The sequence below is a fragment of the Cydia splendana genome, unplaced genomic scaffold (assembly GCF_910591565.1).
Source record: "Cydia splendana unplaced genomic scaffold, ilCydSple1.2 scaffold_47_ctg1, whole genome shotgun sequence".
Lineage (NCBI taxonomy): Eukaryota > Metazoa > Arthropoda > Insecta > Lepidoptera > Tortricidae > Cydia > Cydia splendana.
The window spans coordinates 917,858-932,816 of record NW_026946890.1 but is presented as its reverse complement, the minus strand read 5'-3'; the positions used below and the strand labels follow the sequence as shown (position 1 = coordinate 932,816).

Genomic DNA, 14,959 nt, shown 5'->3' with positions numbered 1-14,959 from the left:
GACCGAACCACATGGACAACCCCGGAAGACGACCGACATTACTGGACAATCCTGGGGTAACCGACAGCCACCTTGCCTTAACCAGGTAACTCCGAGGATAACCCCAGGACGACCGACTTTCCTGGACAATCCTCAAGAACGACCGAAATCCATGGACAGTTCCTGAGGATGACCGATATTCCGGATCTTTTCTCAAGGGCGACCGAAATCCATGGACAGCCCCTAAGAAAGACCAACACACATGAACAATCCTCAAGGACGACCGAACCTCCCGGTCAGCCCCTGAGCACAACAACAACCACAGAAACTCGCTCAAGAGTTCCAAACAGAAGCAAAACATCTCAAAATAATCCCAACGAAATGTGAACTGCTCACCAGATCAATAAAGTATGATGCACGCGTCCAAGACAAAGGTGGTGGTGGTGAAGTCCAACCCAAGCACGACGGCTGATGCTTTTCGCCTTGCAGTTGGCGTTGCTGCAGCAGATGGCGAGATGCACGATGTGGTTTATCGTAGCTGGCTGATACTGAAATCATCATTTGCACGGTATCAGTTCCATCGTGTAAGTAGATTAAAATTCAAGGATTACGAGTGTGCTCTAGAAGAGGATACTAAAACATGTTATCAATGGATACAGGACTTAATTCTTTTATTTCAAATTAAAAGTTAAACTTCATTGAGTGTGTTTTGTTTTACTCTATGTATAAACACGTGTTCCAAAAGTTAATAAAACTCTTAAAAAAAAATAACACGAAAAGTGACAGCTAATTAGTTTAGCAATTACACTCAAAATAAAAATCACTAATAAACAATTAGAACGAAACCTGTCCTTTTATTTCCAAATCTCCAGCACAGAAGATACTGCACAGCTGCTTCTGTGTCAGGGGCGTAATGGTGTCTGCAAGTTCGCTCGGCTCTGGCTGCAGGACACTGTAACATCAATTTTCATATGCGTAGCTCATGTTTCCATAATATGCACGATTTGTGATCTATCACGGCATTACGGGCAATAATTTGTCGCAATTTTATTAATTACTAAACGTAAAGATTACATAATCCTATGCATTGGCAAATCAGCAGGATCAATTTCTAACGGTGCATTGTATTTTCATGAAAAAAATTTTTTTGAGGGTAGATGCACAAGTGAGCGATGAAATAATATCACGTCGCGGCAGCCAATATCTGGTTTTAATTAACAATATGGATTTCACATCAAAATAACTTAAGATCGCTTCGATTTAAATGGATTTTAAAAATTAATTGTATTTTCATGAAAAATCAATTATTGAGGGTAGATTCACAAGTGAGCGCTGAAATAATATCACGTCGTGATGGTTAATACTTGGTTTTAATTAACAGTATGGATTTCAAATCAAAATAACTCAAGATCGCTTCGATTTAAATGGATTACAAAAATTAATTACAAAGAAACGTAACGATCCCAGAGATGACGTCACGTAACAACCGTTATGCTAGACTGCCTCAATCATAATTCACAATTTCACAATAATTCTCACCAAATAACATAATGAATTGCACTCACCTTTCAATGAAGGTTAGACACGTGAGCTTACCATTACCACGTGTCCAGATTATAGCATGTAGGTCCCCGAAACAAACCGGAAATACACCGCACTCCCAGCGCGTGGCTGTGTAAGCAATACACGAGACACGGGATCCCAACTTCTGATGACGGAGGCACGGGCGACGGCAGTGGGCATAGTACCTCAATGTATTACTTCACAGCTAAATCAGTATGCTACCTTTGCTACCAGTGCATGAAATAAACATTCGAACTCGTTAACCATACTAGTGCCTACTAAAATATCTAGGCGTTATTGGGATGTATTTGGATTGCACTCAAATAAAAGGATCGCATAAAATCGTTCAAGTCTTTATTCAAGTCAAGCTAGGCCGGCTCCAACCGTACACCTCTGACCCGAGAAGATTTAGCCCTATTTGGGACCGGCAACAAACTCGGCGGGACACGTCTTTTCAAAACAACACTTCTTCTCTTTATTTTACAAAGGTAAGGTTCTAATCACACGTAAGAAATCAAAATAACACTTGGAATAAAACACTTAGCTAAATGGTTAAAGAACGTTGGATTCTATAAGCTATCAGAATAATCCTTCAGGTATAAGCCTGCAGGAACGTGGCGAGTTAGGCACGAGGTTGGCTAACGAGTACGTCCGACTTCTAGCGCGGTCCGATCAAGACTCCCCACCAGCGGCGGAGCCTCGCTGCTCCAGTCCTCCCGCCTCAACGTCAAGTTGGTCAACCTGCTTGACCAGTCCACCAACATAACGACAAAAATACCAACTCGTGCCTACCTTCACCCAAGAGAAACCTCTTGACGTTTCAAAGCCTTCTACCTGTCATCTTAGTTCAACAATACGCCAATAGACGGCGTTACTCTCTACGTTATGAATTTCGTTACAACTTCCAAATAGCAAACATTGCTAGTAGCCAAACATTGCTAATCATTGTATACAGGCGTCTAAAACTATGAACTGTAACGCTGCAATACGTCCTTCTGGAGTCACGCCCCGACATATATTTTAAACTTTAATATGATTAGACTAAAATTTAAACTGATATGTTCTCTAACAAAACTGAATTCAATCGTCACATTTACGTCATAGGTATTGACCAATAGGGTGCTTGGGTCTACATCGCGCTTTTAAAGTTTTTTGAATCGTTTGTATAAATACAAATAACATTGATATAGCTCTCGGAGAATCCGTGGCTATTACAACCGCTAGTTCACGGTGACTCTTACCATCTCAATGTTGCGAGGTCTGGCCAACCTTGCGATATTGGTTTGGTAACGCGGTGGCGTGTGCATATCATGCTTGGTTTTAATAACCCTACTTTGGGCAGGGCAGGTACTGTACTATACAACGGTTTATCCATGCTATAGCGGTTGATAGTATGGGTAACCGATCCACGTTCACATCAAAGTTTCTGGCCAATTCTGCGATGTGATACTGTGACAAACACCGTAATAAACCTAGCCCGGCAAATCTCTACCCGTTGCAAATCTGAGCGATGATGGTGCGTTACGAGATCCTGTTCGAATCAGAACAAGATCTGGTGGGTACAATGCTAGCTAGTACCCGTTGTGTTAAGCCTTTTGCACTTTAAAAAAAAAAAAAATCAATTTAAGCGAAACCTAAACGATGACTTTAACGAGTTATAATGCAATTTGGATTCTACTCCACTGCTGCGGGATGTTTATTCAAAATCAACTTTGAATTCTACCCCACATCGGATCATCAACAACACAAAAACTGTAGACGATTATGGATACGTATTAGGAACCATCCTAAATATGCAATTGGATTCTACCCCACTGTTGTAGCTAGGATATTGGGACGATTTGGGCCTTTTGGGCCAAAAGTCCCAATATCCTACTACTTATGTGGATGGCTACTCCTTCCAGGGTAAGCTTGATGGCGGTCCCGGTCGTGGCGTCCATCTTATTTTTCTTCTTAATCTTCTGACTTTTGTTTGTTTGCTTGTATTCGATCTGACTGCGTTTCGTTTTCCTTGGTTACTTATGGCAGGGTCGCCATATAATAATATAAGTTTATGGAGATACTATTGACTGAGGCGGAGCCGGGTAAAAGGGTAGTATAGAGGTTCGGAGTTAATAGACGAGTGTAGGTATAGTAATGAACGTCTTTATTTGATGGCTTGCCTATTTTATACATATGAAGTTATCGCTGATACAAGCAATACGCGTCTATCTCGCAGTAAATCAAAGCGTTACTGCTAAACACTAAAAGTGGACATTTACCACATTACAGTGAGAACATAGGTTATATCAGTTATATAGGTGCAATTATTAAATAAAATAACGTATTTTGTAAACATTATGCATGAGTTCGAGACTGCTTCAGAATATTGAGACTGAATTACCTATATGTTTATTATGAATGAGTATTCAAAAATTTGTAACTGCTACATTAAATTCGATACCTAGGTACAGACTTCATTGCATGTCTTTCCAAATTCGTAAACGTGTACCGACTGTTTTTTAAGTAAGTAATAATCAAGATTTTAACCTTCGAAATATTTTTATCTAAACTAACTAACGCCCGGACGTTAGCTATACCAAACTAAAACACGAATAATTTAGGTACAAGTGCGGAAATTTATTTGCAATAGTCCGAGGTAAAGAGGTTATAAATTGACGTCATCTCAGATACAGAGGTATAAAATTCAAAGAAAACAACTTAGCAAAAATGTTTATTATTCTTAAAAAAAAATCTCAGTAATAGAGGTAAAATATACTCTCTGTCTTAATTATAGAGGTAAATATGACTGTAAAATCGAAAGTACTAATCCCAGTTATAGAGGTTTGTTTTGTCTCACTAACAGAGGTAATTCAGTGCTAAAGTGTCGGGACCGCACCATGAGTCCCAGCTATGGAGGTTTCTCACTTATCCAGGTCCCACTTAACCAAGTTTCACTGTATTAAATCCGACTTAAACTTCCGAGTGTGTGAACCTGGTTCTTGAAAATGCCAACTGTTTACTGATTAAAATTGATCAAGATATTGCTATTTTTGGTATATACCGACCGCCCTGCTATGTTGACCGTTTTTTAACTACATTAGATAAAATTATGCATTCGATTCTAAATTTTAAAAATGTTGTATTAATGGGTGATATCAACATTGATATCAAACATGACTCATCTGATCAGAGATGCTCCGACCATGGCTGAACATGGTTGCCATGCATGGACTTATGCCTAGTCACTATTTCCCTACCCGGCAAAACAATTGCCTTGATCACTCAATTATTAAAACTAACCTCCCAACTACTACATTAGTTTATCAAACGAGTCTAACAGACCACTTCTGTGTTATAACGGCCATTACAACAAATTATAATCTCTCTTCGACACAGAGTAAGAGATCCCAAATTAATTATGAAGCTGCCTCACAGGATCTCTTAACTACTGACTGGAGTCCTATTTTAAATTGTAGTGATGCTAATATGTCTACAAACAACTTTCTATCAATTGTCGCCAGCATTATGGAAAAAAACACGATTATTACAAGAACTTCAAATAGGAAAAAAAGAAGACACAAGCCATGGATAACGCCTGGTTTACTTCGCTGTATGAGACACAGAGACAGACTTCATTTAAAATCGCGAAAGTATCCTACAGATCAAATCCTACAGATCTCATATAAGAGGTATAGAAATACTTGTAATCAAATACTTAATAAACTAAAGCGAAATTATGAACGTGAGTTGATCAATAAACACAAAAATGACTTAAAAAAGACCTGGAATATAATAAAAGAGATATGTCATATTAAAAAACCTCAACCTGAACCGCTTAGCCTAATTAAAAATAAATCAGATCCTAAAGAGACAGTCAACCTTATTAACGAATATTTTACCAATATAGGACAAGAGCTTGCCGCGAATATTACTACACGTCTCTGTCACACTCCCTTTAATGTGCCTAATGAACAACCTTGTATAGAGACCCCAGTTAATTCACTAGCATTGTTGCCTACTGATGAAACTGAAGTAACAAATATAATTATGACACTAAAAAACAGTTCTTCTACAGGTTGGGATGGTATACCATCTGCACTTCTTAAGCTCTCAACTTCCTCCGTTGCTCAACCCATTGCTCACTGTTAGATCTGCGTAAGGGGGTGCTACGGGAGGGTGCACGACCATCAAACAAGCGAGCTAGTTTAACACTGATTTATTATACTTATTGCATTCGAGAATAGGTTACAAACACAGCGGCGCGCACTCACACATGCATACATATATAACATCCCTCACACTTATAGCTAGAAATATACCTTAATACTATTACAATGATCTTAACCTAAAACTAATTCACTCGGTATCGTAATCAGAGCGCACTTGCGAGGGAGTGGCGAACTGAGGACTGATTGCCTGTCGTCGCCTAGCGACGTAGTCGACAGTTGGCGTTGTCGGACCTCCGGTCTGGGCCGGGTCTGGGTCTACTGGTCTGGCAGTTACATCCAGTCTCTCTCCCTCTTCTGGCTGTGATGGTGAATGCTCGCCAGCAGCAGGCGGTGCAGCGCAAGCGCTCGTAGTCGCGGGCGCGACAGTAGCGGCCAGCGCGACGGCTTCAGACGACGACGACGGTATGTCCGGCACAACGTCGGGATCCCACTGCGAGTTGTCGCTATGTATGGGGAATGGATGAGCCCTTAGTTGGTCAATGTGTCTGGTCACCTCGCAGTCCAGTTGTGGTATATAGATTTGGTACATCACTTTCCCAAGCTGTTTTTTTACGATACCTCCCATCCAAGTGATTTTTTTATTACTATTGTTTGTGTATTTAGTTAACCACACGTCATCATTAATTTTAAAATTGGGTCGCTGAACTCCTTTATAATATTTAGCCTGTAAAGACTGGTGTTGTTCCATATTTTCAATGAGGTCTGTGGACGAAGGAGACGGTGCGAACGGATTAATCAAATCTAGCCTCGATCGTAACTCTCGGCCGTATACTAACTCGGCGGGTGATTTACCCAGTACCACGGGTTTTTGGAGTTCCTATAGTCAAATAAAAATTTGCATATTTTTCCCTGTATAAGTTTATTATTTTGACTGCTTAATATAATACCTTTAAGGCCCTTTTTTACTATTTTAACAAAAGACTCCGCTTGCCCATTACTCAATGGATGGTAAACAGGAGATAACACATGTTTTATACCGTTAACGGCGCAAAACAATTTATAAAGTCTTGCGAAGTAAAAGAAGTGCCATTGTCGCTCACTAGGGTGTGAGGTATGCCAAATCGTGACATGAAATCACATAGCCGCTCAATAACCGCTTTCGACCCGTATGACGAAACCATATTGTAACATTCAACCCATTTGCTATACGCGTCAACAACAACTAGGTAAACGTGATTATTGAACGGCCCCAAAAAATCAATATGAAGTCGGTAAAATGGGTGCGGGGGCACCGGCCAGCTGGCCAGCGGTGCATGCGGCGGCGCGCCGCGTAGCGTGGCGCACACGGCGCACGCGCCCGCCAGCCGCTCCAGCGCGGCGTCTACGCCAGGGAACCACAGTCACCACGCGCCTCGGCTTTCATCTTCACTATGCCGAAGTGAGAGCTGTGTAATTCGTTACAAATACCAACCCTTAATGATGAAGGAATGACAACCTTATGCCCTCGCATTAAACATCCATTTTCATACGATAACTGTGATCGACAATAATAATATGGTTTTAATTCTTTATCATTTGTCTTCCTAGGCCACCCATTCATAACGCAATGCTTGACCGTGCTAAGTACTTTATCGCGGCCAGTTTCGCGCTGCAGGTCGGCCAGCGTCACGGGCAAGCTACCCTCAACTACAAAATTGACGTTAGCGGTTCTTACCTCACATTCCTCAGTCTCGGCCTGCCCCGCCTCCCCTGCTTTCCCCGCCTCTGCCGCCGTCCGCGTCGGAAGGCACGCTCGCGATAGATAATCACTATAATCAGCACTATTTTGTTTACTAGTTATATATTCAATGGTATAATTATAGGCTGATAAAAATATCGCATAGCGTTGCAGTCTGTTAGCGGATATTTCGGGGATGCCTTTATGGGGACCGAATATTGAGAGTAGTGGTTTGTGGTCCGTTCGCAACACAAATGGAACTGACCGACCATATAAGTGGTGGAAACACCTAATTCCAAAAATCACTGCCATTATTTTTGGCTTCCTTCTGAATTTGCGCGTACTTTTTTCTGCTGACGTAAGCGTTCGGGAAGCGTAAGATATTGGCCTTTCCACTCCGTCGGGACCTAATTGTGATAGAATGGACCCCAAGCCCACAGGTGATGCGTCTACTGTCAAAATCAAAGTAGCATTGGGGTCAAAATGGGCTAAAGTACTATCTGAGGCAAGAATATTTTTTACCTTACTAAACGCGTTGAAGAAGTCGCACTTACACATTTGGACAGTTAATTGCGAGTCTTCTAAACGTTGCAACACCGCGGTTAACCTTTCTTTATGTTGGGTTTTATTTGTGCCCGTAATTAGGATATCATCCAATAAAAAAAATATTCCATCTATTCCCGCAAGTACGCACTCCATGGCACGCTGGAATATAGCAGGTGCACAAGCTAACCCAAAAACTAACCTGGTATATTTAAATAACCCCCGGTGTGTGTTAATACATGTCAGTAGTATAATATTGGGAAGTTTAAACCACATTCACTCGCTGCGCTCGTTCACTGGTTTAAACTTCCCAATAGGGTTTGGTAAACCAATCCTATGACCTAGAATGTCTCATATCATGAACGGAATGAACGGATTGAGGTGTTTAATTCAGATTTTGGTCTAGACTTCCCAATCGGGTTTGTTGAACCATCATGATTAACAGACCATTGAACGGGACGCGTTTTATTACTTAACTAGCTGTGCCCGCGGCTCCGCCCGCGTGGAATTCGGTCTGTATCAGTAAGCTGCTAATTTCCAATCCTAATTTCTTACCCTCTCCCCTGGAGGCGGAACTTGAAGTAAAGTTGACAGATGGATATGCTAGAGGAGTGTAGTCCAGATAAAATATTTTACAATTAGGTATCACTAAATAAAACTACACTCCAAAATCAATAGTTTTTTTCGCCCTTATTCAAATTTTACGCGTGATTTAAACGACAGAGTAGTAGGTGTATATCGGACGATATAGTAAGGTATACGCTCGTGGTCTTTTTCGGACGCCTGAGGAAGACCACGTGCCCCTTGTAACCTCAATGCGTTACGAGACATTCGCGAATGATTCGATTTTTTCGGGAAGGCATGGTAATGCGTATAAAATGCGAGTCCCAAATCGTGTGATTCCGCAAACGACCAGTGCCGGATTAAGATATTTTGATGCCCTAAGCATTTCTAGACCATGGTGCCCCCTCTCCCTAGGGTCATCAAGATTACATTGAATTTTTTTGGTAAATTGAGTGACGTTCATTGATGCATTACAGCTGAGAATGGAAATCAGTCACATCATTTTATCACGAAAATTGATAGTGCCGCAGCAGTAACATTGCAAAATAGTACCTAATGCTGCTGCAGTCGCCACCCGAATGTCACCTTTATCATACCTTAGAATGATATTGAAAACGCGAGCGAAGCGAGCGCGAAAATTTTTCGGTATAAAAACGCAATTTGATAGACAGTTGTACATTTTACTTTTAGTATGGAAATCAGTCACATAATTTTATCACGAAAATTGACAGTGCTGCAGCAGTAACGTTGCAACAAGGTAATGCTGCTGTAGTCGCCACCCGAATGTCACCTTTATCATATCTTAGAATGTAATAGAAAAGGCGAGCGAAGCGAGCGCGAAAATTTTACGATATGAAAACGCAATTTGATAGACAGTTGTACATTTTTACTTTTAGTATGGAAATCAGTCACATTATTTTATCACGAAAATTGACAGTGCTGCAGCAGTAACGTTGCAACAGGGTAATGCTGCTGCAGTCGCCACCCGAATGTCACCTTTATCATATCTTAGAATGTAATAGAAAAGGCGAGCGAAGCGAGCGCGAAATTTTTTTGATATGAAAACGCAATTTGATAGACAGTTGTACATTTTTACTTTTAGTGTGGAAATCAGTCACGTAATTTTATCACGAAAATTGACAGTGTTGCAGCAGTAACGTTGCAACAGAGTAATGCTGCTGCAGTCGCCACCCGAATGTCATCTTTATCATATGTTAGAATGTAATTGAAAACGCGAGCGAAGCGAGCGCGAAAATTTTTCGAAAAAAAAACGCAATTTGATAGACAGTTGTACATTTTTACTTTTAGTATGGAAATCAGTCACATTATTTTATCACCAAAATTGACAGTGCTGCAGCAGTAACGTTGCAACAGGGTAATGCTGCTGCAATCGCCACCCGAATGTCACCTTTATCATTATATCTTAGAGAGTTATTGAAAACGCGAGCGAAGCGAGCGCGAAAATTTTTCGATATAAAAAACGCAATTTGATAGACAGTTGTACATTTTTACTTTTAGTTCCAACCAGGCGCGAATCCAGGATTTCATACAGAGAAGGGATGGGACAGTTTTCTATCAGCCTAGCTTCGCATAGGGCTCGATATTTAAGGGTCTCAGAGAGGTTGTTTTCATACAGAAAAGATGCAAGAAAGCAGAGCTTGGATTGACCAAGTGAATTGAATTGGCCTCCGCGTAAGGTCAAATCGAATGCCTACGTTGGAGATATTCTTACGTACCCTCACTCTCTTACTTGATCCCTACGACCCTTCGTTATTAGATGGGTACTTGTACACGTATAAAAGTTTCATGTAGGTACCTACTCCACGACGACTGCAATGCTGTTGCAGCCTGCGCGTTTTTTTGCCTGCGGTTTTGGTGCCCCCTGGACGTGTTGCCCTAAGCAAGTGCTTATTTTGCTTAAAAGGGTTAATCCGGCACTGCAAATGACAGAGGTCAATGTTTTTTTTTTCAAAGTACCCACCTTCGTGGCCATTATTAAGTGATTAAAGGAAAAGGAAGGCGATACGTCTGAATATGGATTTGATAGATAGATAGATAGATAGATAGATAGATAGATAAATCATTTGATATGGATGCGATATCATTACGATTAGGTATAATTCACGATGGAGAAAATTTATAATTTTAAACAATTATGCAATTATACGCGTGTTGATATGTGTGTTAATTTACTACGTAACTGTGTACACTCATTTTTAGTTTGCTTGATTACTTAATGTGTACTCAGTTCCCCAAAAGATGGCACTGTGCAATGTGTGGCAATTAATTTATTGTCGTTTAATTTTGTTGTATTATTAAATCAACACAATTATTCAATTAAATTTGTTGATATCCGTACCCCATCTTCTAAACTTAGAGTTATTTGGCAAAATTCTTCCTCAGTGGCTTATTCATGTCACAACGTATTAAATTCAGCGCCATCTGTTAGTTTACTAAGGTACTCTATAGTGGTAGCACATATTTGAAAAAAGTTTGCCCCTCCATCCTAAGTAGCGCCATAAGATTCAGGGGCAAACTTAAGTCAATCGTGTGTAGTGGCTACTCCCCCTTTTAGGGGTTGAATTTTTATAACCTATAACCTGGCCGGGGATTTTCTCGACAGATTAGTAAAGTTTCCATCAAAATCGGTTCAGCCATTTTCACGTGATGCGCGTTCAAATAAACAGACAAACAGATAAACAGATAAACAGACAAACAGACAAAAATTCTAAAAACTGTTGGAACGTGTTCTGTTATCGATTTTAAGTATCCCCAGCCAACTTTTTTTCGAATATCTTCCATGTACAGACTTTCGACCCTCTTCAGCTTTATTATATGTATAGAAGATTTTCGAACGAGATTCCGTTCCGTTCCCAATCGCGTTTAACGAATGCTCGATTGCGTTTCGATTGTTCAGAATTAGCGTTTTCTTGCTTGGTGCAATTTTAAACACTCGTATCATACTTATGTATATGGATTGAGAAGTATAGTTCACATTTTGGTCTAGACTTCCCAATTGGGTTTGTTGAACCATCATGATTAACATACCATCAAAAGGAGCGCGTTTTATTATTTAATTTTAGAACGAGACTCCGTTCCGTTCCCAATCGCGTTTAACAAATGCTCGATTGCGTTTCGATTGTTCAGAATTAACGTTTTCTCAGCGACATGTTTTTTGTATCTTGCTTGGTGCGATTTTAAACACTCATTCTGTTTTGATTCTGTTATAGATATTCAAGTGGTTTTGAATGCATTTTATGACAGCATTGTTTTCTTAGGATTAGAAAGAAACTAAATTTATTTAGTTGTTAAAAATAGCAAAAGCTGTTCGCAACACACATCTCAAGGTGGCCAGTCTTAGATGTATGCAAGGACTCCCAGGTGCTCAACCCAGGCGTAAGCCCTCATAGGGCCCCAAGCTACACTGAGAGAAAAATCACCACCAGGAATTAATAAACAGTTCTGTACTGGGGGAAAAAATGAAGTTTTAGTAGTAATCATGGAAGTTTCACTATTTCTGTAAAATTTATTTATTTCTACAAACAGCTCAGTAATACTAAATCTAATTTCAGCAAACAGACTTTAGTAAATGGAGCATTAAACAAAGTTCAGTATCTGTTACAATCCATTTTTATTACTACTAAAATTCTCCGATTTTTACTAGTAAAGTTTGTGATTTTTGGAAAAAAGCATCTGTGATTTCAAGTTATGATTTTAGTAAATGTCTCACTTACATAGTTTTGTAATATCTAAAAAACGAGTTCGCGGGAATAACATTACCCCATTTAAAATAACAATTCAGTTGTTACTATAGCGACATTACAAAGTTTACTCGTATTTAGTAGATAGACTTGTTGTGTTTATGTTCATTGTTGTACCAATCACTAAACGAGTTTTGTAATACCAACACAGCGACTTGCTACGTTCATTTGGTTAGTTAGTATTGTGTCGGATGTCGGGCGGGCGTGTCTCGTGTCTTCTTTGTTTAAAACATACTTAAGTTAAATAATAAATTTAGGATATATTGTGGGCCATGGCCATATTAACCCGCGACCTACTGTGTAGTTGGGATCTACAGGAATATATTGTTCTGCAACTTCGAGCTAGCTGTTGTTATTCTAGTGATAATGACATCAAAGGTAAATCTAAACTGTTTGCAATTCCAACCTCCCTAGCACAGGTGCGCCGCGAGAGCATGTTGCGCGCGTAATAACTAGGTACTAGTCTCTTTCTGACTGTATGAATAAGAAAGGAATGGGTAGAATATCTCGACAGGCTTTTATAGTGCCTCTTTAGTACAGAGATATACTACCAAATGCTTTTTTATTCATACAGACAGAAATAGAGACGGGTAGCTACCACGCGCGCGACATGCTCCCGCGGCGCCCGTTTGCTAGGGGCGGAGGAATTGCAAACAGTTTAGTTTTTGCCTGTGACGTCATTATCTCTAGAATAACAACAGCTAGCTTGGAATCGCAGTACAGTTTAGTAAAACCTATGACGTCATCGTCTCCGATATTGCTAAAGCACGCTTAGAATTACAAAACGGTTAGTTTTCACCCATGACGTCATCACCTCCGATATTGCTAAAGCACCTCTCGGAATAACAAAACCAAATTTCTGAAATTACTCTAGCATACTTCAAATTACAAATATAGAAGTTGTATTTCCTACTAAATGGAAATTGCAAAAGTCAATTTGTTCCTATTAGTTGACTCTCCTTGTCCCCGGATTAAGTTTTATTTTTGTAATTCTAAGTGTGTTTTTGTTAGTTTTTTCTCTCAGTGTACTGCTCGGTTGACTATGGCGTTTGACACAACATGACTGATCAGCTCGTCAGCGTCACAGAACATGAATGAACCTCCAAGGTGCTGAACCCCGAACCCCGGCGTAAGGTCGCGTTTTACGTGCTTGAGTGAAACCCCTCCGGGTGTGGTTATCCATACCTATCGACCGCGTAGGTACAGAGTCCCCTCTAGTTCTAGATCAACACAACATTCTTTGGTTGGCCAGACCAAAGCATGATTTACGTGTTGGGATGTCCGATCGTCAACATCCAGCAACCTAGGCATCGCCATTTTTATTTATATGAAACATAACAAAAAACTTCATAAGCGCCATGGTATAATAATATACTCCGCCTGGTACTCCATTCCCGTCTTTTCTAGGTCACCTAACTGACACGGGCTTACGTCATCATGCGACAGCGCTATATGATAATATGCGATAGCGCTATATATAGCGGCCATGTTGTTGTGACGTAGCCCCGTGTCACTCTGGGAATGGAAGACCATGTTTTATTAGACTATGATAAGCGCGATGTAGGCCTGAGCTTGTCATTGGTTGATACTTGTGACGTGGGTATGACGATTGAATTGAATTTTGTTTATGAGCGAATCTGTTTGAATCTTAGTTTAATCGTATTAAAGTTTAAAATATAGTATTAATATGAGTCTAATGCAAAATCAGTAGTACCGTTGGTGTAAAACAGTTACATCCTTAAGGTTATTGCAAAATCAGTCTTACTCATTGAAAAATAAAGATCAATTTTATTTTAGTATAAAGTTCCATAGGTACATGTAAACACAAGACAAAACACAGTACGTTTGTATGAACACACGGAACTGCTTTCGTCCTAGTCATACTTCAAGCATATTACATAAATAAACAAGTGACAGAGTATGAGATACGATAGATATCCAATTGCATATCAAAGAATAAAAATAAACGGACTGGTTACTGTTTCTACCTTTGTAAGGTAAACCTCCGAAACGTTTAATAAATTGTAAAATATGATCTCTAATTTACTCTTATCACATTCACATTTGTTTGTTTTATAATTCAAATATATGAAAATCTTAAGCAAAACATAATACTAATTTACCTAACTAGGAAAATTATATCGAAAAACAAGACTTGAAAATAAAAACGACTTGAATTTTAGTTTATTATATTTCCACATCGGAAAATGAGTTTAAAAATAGTTTCAGCTATGCCACAATTATTGATAGACATAACGCCTCTGTATCGTTACTCACGCTATAACGGATCATGTTTCATATGAATACTTAATGAAATAAAGCGACACGTGCCGAGGCGCACTTTGTTTGTAATCTGAGACAGTAATTAAAATTTATTCAACAAGGCACCTTCAGTGAATGATTAGTTCTAAATGCATTAACTACTTATGTATGAATATAGTGCCCTATCAGTCCTAGCCTGCTGATTTTAGGTTTCAAATTAGATTGCATTTCATACATATGCAAAACATAGGGTAGCCGTTATTTTATTTTATGCCTATCATGAACTAAGTCTGTATATTTGTTCAGCTCTGTAACTCGCAAATATAATCTGAGTTTTTAGTTTTAAGAAAATCGCATATTTCAGTTACAAGTGAACATTATAATGTTAAACCTATAATGTATCATACATAAATATACTT

At 39.5% G+C, this 14,959-nt stretch overlaps 1 long non-coding RNA gene across 1 annotated transcript; it reads right to left on the bottom strand.

Moving 5' to 3' along the window:
- Window positions 1-13,314: 13,314 nt before the first annotated feature.
- Window positions 13,315-13,880, bottom strand: LOC134805651 (uncharacterized). Its single transcript, XR_010146342.1, has 2 exons — window positions 13,824-13,880; window positions 13,315-13,623 (listed from the first exon to the last, which is right to left on the bottom strand). It is a non-coding gene; the product is annotated as an uncharacterized LOC134805651 (long non-coding RNA).
- Window positions 13,881-14,959: the final 1,079 nt, after the last annotated feature.